Source organism: Pteropus alecto, unplaced genomic scaffold (genome assembly GCF_000325575.1).
Source record: "Pteropus alecto unplaced genomic scaffold, ASM32557v1 scaffold95, whole genome shotgun sequence".
Lineage (NCBI taxonomy): Eukaryota > Metazoa > Chordata > Mammalia > Chiroptera > Pteropodidae > Pteropus > Pteropus alecto.
Window position 1 is genome coordinate 12,790,696 of NW_006441071.1, and position 11,335 is coordinate 12,802,030.

Below are 11,335 nucleotides of genomic sequence, written 5' to 3' on the forward strand. Positions count from 1 at the left end.
TTTCAAAATAAACAAACTAGTCGGAGATTATTGGAAAATATTAATATTCAATGTAGGTGGCAAACCAGTGTCAGAGGTGATCTGGGTATGTTTCACAGAGTCTGTGGCTTCTGAACTGGCAATAAGATCTCAATCTCCATTACTCTGTGAAACTCAGGATCTCCTCCATGCAATGAATCCTCAGGATATCCTCCAAGTGTAAGAAAGAGAAAGAGGAAGCAGAAATGGAGCAAATCTGTTATGTCTCCTGGTTGGCAATTAACTTTTGCTAATACAAAGGTAAAAATCCATCTTCGGATTCTTTAAAATGACCAAACCTAGTGTTTTTCCAAGCAATTCAAGCTCTACTGGAACAGGCTACACAGACTGGCTAATTAATTACTTATATAGAAATAATCTCCAGACAGGGAGAAAAATGGGCAAAACTTGGGAAAGCATGTGAAAGGATGCATGGTAGGGAAAACCTAAAAATAAATTCACCAAAAGACATAGGAGTTGCTTGCGGGATGTAAAGTACAGAATACGAAATATAGTCAATAATATTGACAATAATAATACCTATGTACAGTGTCATATGGGCCCTAGACTTATTGGGGTGATCACTTTGTAAGTTATATAAATGTCTAATCAAAATGTTGTACACTTGAAACTATTATAATATTATAGGACAACTGTAATTGGAAAAAAAAAAAAAAAAAAGACATAGGAGTTGCTAAATACCCCCATTCAAAAAGGCTACCACCCAAGGCCGATTCAGTTCCAGGCCATGGCCCGACTTTGGGAAACCAAATAGATCATCCTTTTTTTTTTTTTTTTTTTTTTTCAGGCCAAAGAATTCTCTGAAGATCAGGTTGGTTCTGGTGCTGGTTTCCTGATGTCAGAGCTTCCTCAAGGTACAAAGATACCATCCACTCTGGGGGTTTCAGGGCCATGCTGAGCTCACGCTAAAATGGCTAGGATCTCCATACTAGGAGTAAAGTATATTTGGAATGACTTGGCTTGGATTAAGAGTTCCCCCAGGGTCTTTACTCAAAAACCCATACAAATAAGTGGGTAACTAGGGATCGATGGGATAGGCTCATCAAGGATTTATCTCTTCTTCAATGAAGAAGGTTTTGTAATCAGTCAAAAATATTTTGTGGCATCTCCTATCAAGTAGGTGCAATGCTAGATGCTATCAGTGCAACAGACTCAAAAGACAACATTTTTTATCTTTGGGAAACTGAAGTAAAAAAGAGAAGTCAGGAAAACATAACAATATATGTATTAAATAGTAGTTCCATACAATATTGAAATTGGACATAAGATAGGGTAAAAGCCTCTGTACTCATATTATTATCTCTATTTGGGCTTGTACTCTTTCTAATCTTCAAGCCCAGGAATCCTAGCACACCTTCTCAAGGCCATCCCTGGTCTCTTCTTGGACTCTTTCTCAATTCCACCTTTGCTGAAAGTCCAAGGTACATGTTAGCTTTCTTACAGCATTTACCACACTTAAGCTCATGTTAGTAATATCTGTGCCTGTAGTGTCTCCAACAGACTAAGACAAAACACATACTTCAACTCTGCATCTCCTACCAGTAACTTCAATACTTGTTCAATTTAAAGTGAATTCAATTCCGCATCTCTTACCAGAAACATCAATACTTGTTCAATTTAAAGTGAATTCCTGATTGCTAAATGAATAGATTTTCCCAGCAATTGACAATACTTTTCATCTTACTTGCCAATTCTCTTTGATTAACAGTGGTTGCCTGGAGGATTGTTTTGGGGATTTTGAGGCCGTAACAAAGCTCCATGATAAAGTGGGCTATTATCAATTAGTGATGTCTGCATAGGGCATGAATGTGAATGGTGTTGCAAATGCAGCAATTTTAGGAATGTAAATTAAAGGTTATAAGAGCACAGCAAAGGAAGATTATCTCCAACTGAGATTTCTCAGTTGATTTCTCCAACTGAGCAGTCAGAGAAATCTATATGATAAAAGTGAGAATTAGATCCATCCTCAAGGATGGGTAAGGTAACAGTGGGTAAAACACCTGAGCAAAAGCATTAGGGTAGGAAAGTACAACACATTCTGGGAAAGCAATACGAGACAAGTTCAAATAGAAGGTTTATATAGAAGAAGAATGGGGGAAAGGACTAAACACTGAGGAATGCTCCAAGCTAAGGGAAAGACAAGAGAGAGGGGATGGACCAAGAGGGAGGATAACAGGCTTCATTTAGCCACTGTCCGAGAGTGAAGTTTGCAAAAATGATTTGAAATACAAATTAAGTGTATCAAGGTTTGCTAGGAAGTAAGTAGTCTTGCTTAAATGGTTAATAACCTTGGATTTGGAGTGAGGCAATCCTGAGTCCAAATCTCAGCTCTAACTGTGATTTGGCCCCCTGACTTAAGCCTTGTAGGTTTCAGTCCCCTTATCTATAAAAGGGGTAAAACTTTCCACCTTATTGTTCTGAGGAAATGGGAAGGAAATGTGCATAAAACCCACAATAAGCCCTCAGTAAATATTAGCTATTAGGCTTGGTTAACCTCAAGGGATAGAACTTTTCAAAAAATAAAATGTGTCTCCATCATTGTCTCATAATTTGGGGAATCTCATATGAAACCTACAAAGTGGTTAAGTGGCTAGAAAACAAGTATATGAAATACGCAGAGAAAATCAGTTTATTTTCCAGTAATGGGAAGAGTCTTAAGAGATTAGGCTTTCTGTAGTTAGTTATTTCCTGTGATGGTGCATTTTTGTTGTTGTTGATTTAATTCTTCACTGAGTTATAAGTTACTCAGTAACTCTCAAGCAATAAAATAGAGGTAGAAAAATAATTTAATTATACCATCTCACTTAATCTCACTTCAGGTCTCTCCTCTAAGGGTTTCACCCTTAGTAAAGTAACTAAATGTAGTTTTAACCATCTGAGGGCACTGAACCCAAATAGTTGTCTCAGTGCAATTATAATAAACACACAATGCAGACTCTGAGGTGCTTTCGGAATTGAAGTTCTGGTCCCAAAAGCCACAACTTTGCTTCAATGTACAGAACTAGCATAGAGTCACATGATGCTGGTTTCAGGACCCTTCACAGAGTCACATGAAGATCTGCTATGACAACTGTCCTGTCTATGGACACCGTCAGGGACTATAACCATGGACCCTGGGAACAAAGCCTTCAGCCTGAGCATGGAAATATTGGTGGAAGTGTCTTTATCTGGGTCTTAACGTGGAAAATGAGGCTCAGTGTCCTTCCTGTGCTGACTGGGCGAGGACCAGTGTCCCGAGCTCACACAGCTGAGATTGGGCCTGGGGAGAGGGATGACACAAAACACACAGCATGAAGTGTCTGTGAGCTGGGATAGGGTCCATCCATCCAGGAAAGCTCAGGAGTATTTGCTGGAAAGGAAGTATTCTACCTCTGGTAATGGAACAGGCATTTGAAAGGTAGTTAGTAACATTTCTGGCAACCAGTGACTCACAAAAACACTTCCTTTCCATTAACAGAGGTGTTACTGTGGAGCACACTAATTGCAACAGAACTTTCTCTGTTGCAATTTGGAGCTGTTACCTCAGCAAGTATAATGAATTAGCTCCTTCTAAATCTATCCCTGAGTTAAACCATAGCTCAGAAATGAATAATTGGCTTAATAGTAACTGTCTCCAATAATCTTCTATTAGATATATGTTTAACATTCAAAATAGGAAAGGCCATTGAAAACACTTGCTATTTTAACAGACACTGCTGCAGGGGAGTTTAAATGGGCCACTCGATGTCATCTAAAATGAATTCATTTTCTTCGACAGTGCTCGAGTCCCCACAGTATACGTGATCACAGATCTTCAGCAACACCAACGTCAGGGAGATCTGCAATTTCTCTGGCAAACAGAGCTTCTCTGGCACCAGGCCAGCATGTCAGTGACTCCCTGCAGGACAGTTATTTTCAGTCTCAGCTTCGTGAAAGGTAATCACAATTTCTCATAAGTAATTAATTGGAAAGCTTTCTCTCTTTACAAGCAAGTGCTCACACAAGCATGCATATGCTCTTCAGTAGCTAATTCCTAATCCCATTTATTTACACCTTGTCTGACTAATCCAGGGTTTTTACCCAACTGAGCTAATACATGAGCTCTACCACATCCTGATTTAGATGAGATCGAATACGTTCAGGGTGGTATGGCTGTGGACCACATCCTGATTTAGAACACGGTAATTTTCTACATCTTATATCTTCGTTTAAAGCTCTTTTCATTTCTTATGCCTGCTGCTCACATTTTTGACAGGTGGGTAAATTTGATTTTGTAGTTTTATTGTACTAGATAAAATAGTATATCTGAGATTAGGCAAAAATCTAACAAGATATTGAATATTTATCAACCACCTTTTCTTTTCTGAGTACTAAAACTTAAAAGACAGCAGACATATACATACCCTTTTCCTCTTCTCTGTACTTTAGCTAAATTTACATTCAAAATTCTCCCAATGGATAGCATTAAGAATGTATATAACCAATCACTATGTGCAGAGTCTGATGACACTTTAATCTTTTTAAGATTTATTTTATAATTTGTGTTTAGATAATTTTGTGTGAGGTTTTGGTTTGACAGATTTGAGTGTATACCATGTAAAGAACCAAAAATCAGAATCTTTTTGGTGATTCCCAACTAGTAGGTTTTGATTTGGTTTCAAAAATGAAAGCACCAGGCATAGACATTCAAAGCCCAAAATGCTCTTGCAGATTCTTCAATATGTGGAACTGGAGCCAAGGCAGCTAAAGGACATTGTTTCTAAGGTACTTAAGCGGATACATGTAAGATATATCTAAACAACACAAGTTTATTGGAACTCCTATTACTGCTGTGATGACTCATCTAAAACTGACATTGAACATTACCCTGGTAATAGCCCCATATAAAATTTACATTATTATACTCAAGTTACTGATCAAGTAGTTCAAATGCAAAACAAATGACTCAATGTCAAGGTCATTTTACCCTGCAGTAATGACCTTTAACCCTCCTTGAGTTCCCTATAGAAGAGTTCCTCTCATTCCTAGCAATGAACTGAGGAATAACTATACAATCATAGAGCTAAAATGATCTTAAAGCTAGAAGGAACCTTGAGAGACTTTCTAACCCAGGATCAATAAGAATGCAGCACATATGCCACTAGTCCTTGAACCTAAGCCATTGGCAGATATTAGCAATCAATTTCAGAACTTTTGTTTCCAATCTTTTCAAACATATCACACCAGACAGTCCACTATCTAAAAATGGGAGTTGGCTCATGAATAGAATCCTCTTTGCTCTTCCAGCTAATCCGAACCTCTCTTCTTTCTGATAAGAAATAAAGGTCCAGAGAGTTTAAGTATCAGAAATACTTTCTTACATAGTTTTTAAGAGTCTCATTACTTTAAGGTCTCATTTCATTTTCCAGTGCCTGCTAGGGGTAATAGAAGTACTTGTGCTCTCAAGGGGTCTATAATCTTGTTTTGAGGAAGGATTAACATGCTTGATATATATGTAGATTAAGTGTTAATCTGCCTTAATAATATAGATCACAGGAGGCTGAAATGAATTTATGGTGGACATGGAGAAGAATTTATGGCAGAAATGGAGTTCGAGCTAAGCTTTGGGCTTATTTATTCACTCAATAAAAAAGGACATCTTACCAACTTTCTGGGTCATAAATGACTCAACAATTCAACAAAAGTATTGAGCCTACCAGGCATTGTGACAGGTGCTGTGGGTACAAAGAGGGGCAACACAGAATTCTCTCCCTCAAGGGCTTATGGGTCACTGCAAGAAGCAGAACAAATTAGAATATATTCTAACTATAGAGTAATAAAAACCTAATAGGTATTGGTTCTGTACAGTGGGAGAGCACAATAGCTCTTTTTCAAGCTGGTGCCCCCTCCAGGACACCCTCTTCTGCTGTAGATCACTACCTCCTCCTGTGGACCAAACCCAGTAAAGCCCCATAAGGTAAACCTGCGACCTTGCACAGCTGTGTTTTCCTTTCCACTCCTACAGGTGCTGCCCAGCAGAGGCCTCCATCTCTCCCTGCCTGGACCTTGACATTAAACCCCTGGGAGTTCTGCTCACCTGCCATTTTGCCTTCCTTGGATCCATTTTCCACATCCACCAACTCAATGATACTTTCTAAGCACAGCCCTAACAATGCTCAACTTAATCCTCAGGACCATGTTCGAACTCATCAGCATGGCATTCCAGGCTCCCCAGGATCTGGATCCTGGCCTCCTCTGCAGCCTTAGCTTTTTGTTTTTTTCATGTCCTTCAATCATACTCTCTGCTCCTGTCATGGCAAACCACTTAGTTAGAAGGTAGGAAGGCAGACTTTGAAGGTAGAAAGAACAGCAGGCCAGCCTCATGGACATAGGTGTAAGGGTAGGTCTGAGTCTAGAGTGGAGACCAGCCCGGCTGATGAGTCTGGCAAAACCCACTGGTGCAGTGTTCCTCCATTGCACACACTGCGATTTTGAGAGTCCTGTGGAGGCAAATTTCTGCTCCTTCTTGGTCTCAGAGGAGAAGGGCAACTATAGACCAAAGTGCATAGTATAGAATACTTATTCCTCACCCCAACACGGCACACAGCCAGATGACTATGGTTCCCAGGTGAGTCAGCAAGAACCAACTATGAAGGGAGATGGGAAGCAAGATGGAGGAGGAAAAGCAGCCTGAAGGAGGGGAAGGAAAGGAATAGGAAGACCTGGTGTTGCCAGTTACTTTGAATCTCAGTTTTCTCATCCATATAATGGCAAAAATGCCTATTTTATAGCTGCAAAAAAATTTTTTTTCATCGACTTTTCATAAGCATATCCTAAAATTTCACTAGCCATGTTGGAAATGAGATTAGAAAAGTGTAATAAGTAAAACACAAAATAGGTTAACTGCACTAGTCTCTTAAATTGGTTTTCACCCTTGCCTCTGTAGTCTATAGTTAAAACAGCAGCCAAGGAGAGCTGATTAAAATACAACCAGACCATGTCACTGCTCTGCTCAAAACCTTTTAATGGTTTCCCATCTTCCAATAAAAGTCAAAGTTCTTATAATATAAAAGCTTACACTATTCTGGCCCCCTTTGTCCCCCTCCTAGCCTCTACCTCATCCCACGCACTTTCTCAAAGAAGCCAGGATGCTCCTCAGATATCTGTGACATGTCCCCTCACCTCTTTTCAGTCTTGATTCAGTTGTCACCTTCTCATCAGGGCCTTCTTACTTTATTTAAAACTGCAACCCCCCCAGCCCCCTCCCTGCCTTATGTCACCCTGAGCACTCTCACCATCTAACATGCTTTATTGTATCTAACCCATTTAGTCTGTTTACTGACTACCTCTCTCCACTTAAACATAAGTTCCACAAGGACAGGGATTTTTTACGTTGTTGTCATTGTTGTTGTTTTTCACTGCTGTGTGCCTTAGCTCTAGAATAGTCCCCAGCACACAGTAGGTGCCCAAGATATATTTGTTGAATGAAGGAATGATTTAAGTGTTGGTTACTGCAGGTATATTCCAAGAATGAGCTGATGAGAGGCCCAGCAGTACAAAGCCTGGGACCTGCCAGATCAAATGAGCTTTATGGATGACAAAATATATTTTGAATACTACGGCATGCAAGGTTCTGTGCAGGTGAAGTGCTGGACCTGGAACCAGCCTGAGCTGCGGCCAGCTCCTGTTCTCAGGGTCTTTACAGACTGTGAAAACATGCAGAGCAAGAGAATATATCCCATGACTCAAATTAGCACTACTAGACCTCTAGCACTAGAGGTGCAAGGCTGGGGCAACGATACTACGAAGCACGTGAAGGAACTGTTCTCGATTTTAGACAATGGAATCTGAATCTAGAAATGACTGCTTCCTTAGCGCTCCAAAGAAAATTATTCAGACTGAATAAGCTTGCCAGCTTTGTCATGTAAATAACATCTATTTCCTTTCTTGAAAATCCATAAGCTAGATATCAGATTTTTCAAATGACTGCAATAAAGTACAAGCTTTCTGGAAAGATCAGGCTTCATGTGAATGGGGTGAGGATTCCATGACTGCTTTACCAACATTATATATGATATGATCATTATTAGGTGACTTGAATTAGAATGCTCTAACACAGAATTCTCACACAGTGATTCTGCTTGGACAGAATTCCCACTTGGGACACAAAAATTCTTCCTTCAGAATTCCTGCCTGTTAAACAAATTGAAAATCAGGCTATGGGGCACAAGAGGAAATGATTAATCCTTTCCATATCCTTTTAAAAAAGTGAATAATGCTCTGGATCTGGAGGCTGGTATTCGCTTAGATGGAGCATGTGATCAAAACACCTGAATCACCTTGGACTCTATATATTATATTATAGGGCAGTCACTAAGCAGAACACAGAAAGACCATAAGAGCCTAGATTTCATAAGAAAATATTAATTTCCGCAAAATCACGTTATTCAGATTTATCTTAAAATAATATTTATTGAGTTTATTATATGCCAGCCACATGACTGTGTACTTTCACATTGTCTTAACCAACCCTAATAACAAATGAGGTAATGACTAATATCCCTATTTTCCAGATGAGGAAATTGAAGATTCCGAGAATAAAAGAATTGTCTAAGTGATAGTCTGGTAGAATTCAAATCCAGCACTACTGACTCCAAGCTTTGTGCTCATTCTGCTAGACTACAGAAGCATGTAAAAGCCTATAAGAACTGTAATGAAAACAATGAAAAATAATTCCTAATGGTGTTTTAGTACAGGCATCTCACCTGAAAATCCAAGATATTATTTCTAGGACATTGTAGTCTTTCACAGAAATTAACAAAGATGGTCACTTAACCATTAAATCCCTTTATCTAATGAATCAGAATATGAGGAAATGTTTAGCTCTTAGTATCTCCTTGTCCATGAAAAGAATTAACTTTCACACCTAATAAAGACGATCTTTACTTGCATTACCCTCATATATTATGTCTTGAAAAATCAAAGGCTTTAAGCTGGTTCATACTTTGCCCCTCATTTTAATAATCAAAATATTTTAAAGTGTTAGGGCTGTTAAATTATAGTAGGGCCGGAACATTTCGATAGCTGTAATCAGATGACACTGTTAGAGTAGTTAATGAATGTAAGAGTTTTTACTTTTCTAAGATCCACACGCTGAAAGGTCCAGAAAAGAAGCTATAGAAGGTCCAGAAAGGTGCAGAAAGCGGTGCTTGCGATTTTCTATATCAATTAAGACTATTACAAAAATAATTTTACTATCATGATTAGTAAGGACTTATGGATGGACTTGGTGTCACTGATATAAGTTGGCTGGAATTTCACTTATGAATGAGCTTGTGCAGACTGCACAAACAGAAGTATGATTTCCACTGAGGCCCAGTGCTTCGAAGAAAGAGGAATAGAGGAGGACCCCGAGAAGCGCTTATGATAGGCACACTAGGGGTGGCCTAGGCCTGACACTTCTCAGACCAAGAGCTGAAACACTCAGGGACTGCCTTATATTGCTCCCAGACAGGCAAATGTCCAGAAAGATTTTAGCTGGGGACTTACAGCTTTTAAATGATGGTCTTCCTTTCAAAAGAAAAGCATCAGAATCAAGCTCCTGGGCTCACTCACATTATAACTATAGAGAAAAATGCCCACCTGACACCAAAAGCCCTAGCTGCAAAATGGGCATGTAATCCCTCTTGACCCTGAAGGTGTATTTATGCAACAGGCTCCAAGGCCAGGGAACAACGGCTCAAAATCCTTTCCAAACCAGTTGCCAGTGAATTGGTACACTCAACACTGGTGTGCAACACTTGGTTAACGGGTATCTCCAGAGAGGATACCTTGGCTGAAAAGACAGGATTCCACTTCTGCAGGGAATAGGGAGGGAAATGCCAACCAAGGGTTACCCTGAAAACTGTCTTTAAAAAGGGACTTAACAATTAATTCTGAACTCATCATTAGGAAAACAATCAAGGCCATCTCACCTATTTGGCTGCAGGGAAATCATATCTCTCTCTTTGTGGTATCTGTTATTTAAATGTAGTGAGGCAAGATAAATCTTTCCTAAAAACCACCCTAAGCTACTTGGTCCTTCTAGGGGAAAATATGGTAGAGGTAAGCAGTCAAGACGTGGTTCTCTACTTCTCTCTTTTCCTCCACAAATGGCCTCTGCCAAGGCAATTTATGAATGTTATTTATTTCCTAGAAACCTGACTTTACTTTGCACAAGGTTCTAGAGGAGTAAGTCTGGAATATAAGGAGGGGAAGCAGGCAGCACCAACTATCCTGAGATGCAGAAGCAAGCAGCTGGAGAGGGAGATGCATGAGGTTGGTATAGGGAACAGGCTGTCAGACTGACCCACTCCCCACCCCAGCCAACCCAGCTTGTTTCCAAATGGAAGATGGAGACTTCTAAGGAGTCTCATCTGCTGGGTGTCCTCACCTGTGCGAGCTCATAGAGGAGGTGAGACAGACATGGCTCCAACTTCAAAGAGGAGCATCCTGGAGCCCAAGTTGTAGAACAGACAACCCGGCAGAAATCCAAAATCTAACTCAACAGGAATAGCTCATACCTCTGAGCAGTGGCTCAGACATGCACCTAGTCCAGAGATCTATCAAGAGTGAATCGCTTAAATACATCTTTGTTGAAAAACAAGCAAATATGACTTAAAAATTATTTTCAATAGAAAAAAATGTGGAGAGCAAGGAAGTACAGGGAGGCTTTCTCTGAACAGTAGCAGGGTGGGAAAAGGGGAAATTTGAGTTCTCCTAGCTCTCTTCTCGCCAATCCTCTCTGGCCGTGGCCTCCTGCGGGCCATAACTGCACACTCCCGAATTCCGCACAAAATCTGGCAGGTTTTCAGAGCCCTGGTGCGGGCAGTTGGCACTCACTGTCTGGGAAGGCACCTTTCCAGGAACTACCCAAGGCGAGCAATGGCAACACCCCCATCCTCTCTTCTCGGCCCTGCCATCTCTGAGGCTAACGTGCCTGCCTCTTTCAGTCTAAGTGGGAACCGTAATACACACTCGATCTCTGTCCGGGCAGCGTGGTTCTGGCAAAATATGAGTAGTCATGGCTTAAAAAAAAAATTAAACCATATTTGCTCCCACGCGACACGGGTAGAACTGAGAGCTACCTGCTTCCCTTTTCCCCTTCCAAGTCCCTTTGATCATTTTGGGTAAAGCAGAAACCGGCAGCTCCTGGAGCACCCAAACGGGACGCCCCGAGGAGCTTTGTTCTCAACACGCAGAAAACGACACCCTCCCCGCGTGGAGGTCGAGGAGGCGCGGAGGGACTCAGGCACCGGGTGCGCGAGAGCCTGGCCCACCCTCGCACCCGCGCGCCTCG

The 11,335-nt window shown here is 40.7% G+C and overlaps 1 protein-coding gene across 1 annotated transcript in view; it reads right to left on the reverse strand.

Moving 5' to 3' along the window:
* The window catches only part of SLC1A1 (solute carrier family 1 member 1), a 69,957-nt gene that overhangs the window by 57,919 nt on the left and 703 nt on the right, over nt 1–11,335 (reverse strand). The gene's annotated exons all lie outside the window — the stretch shown is intronic.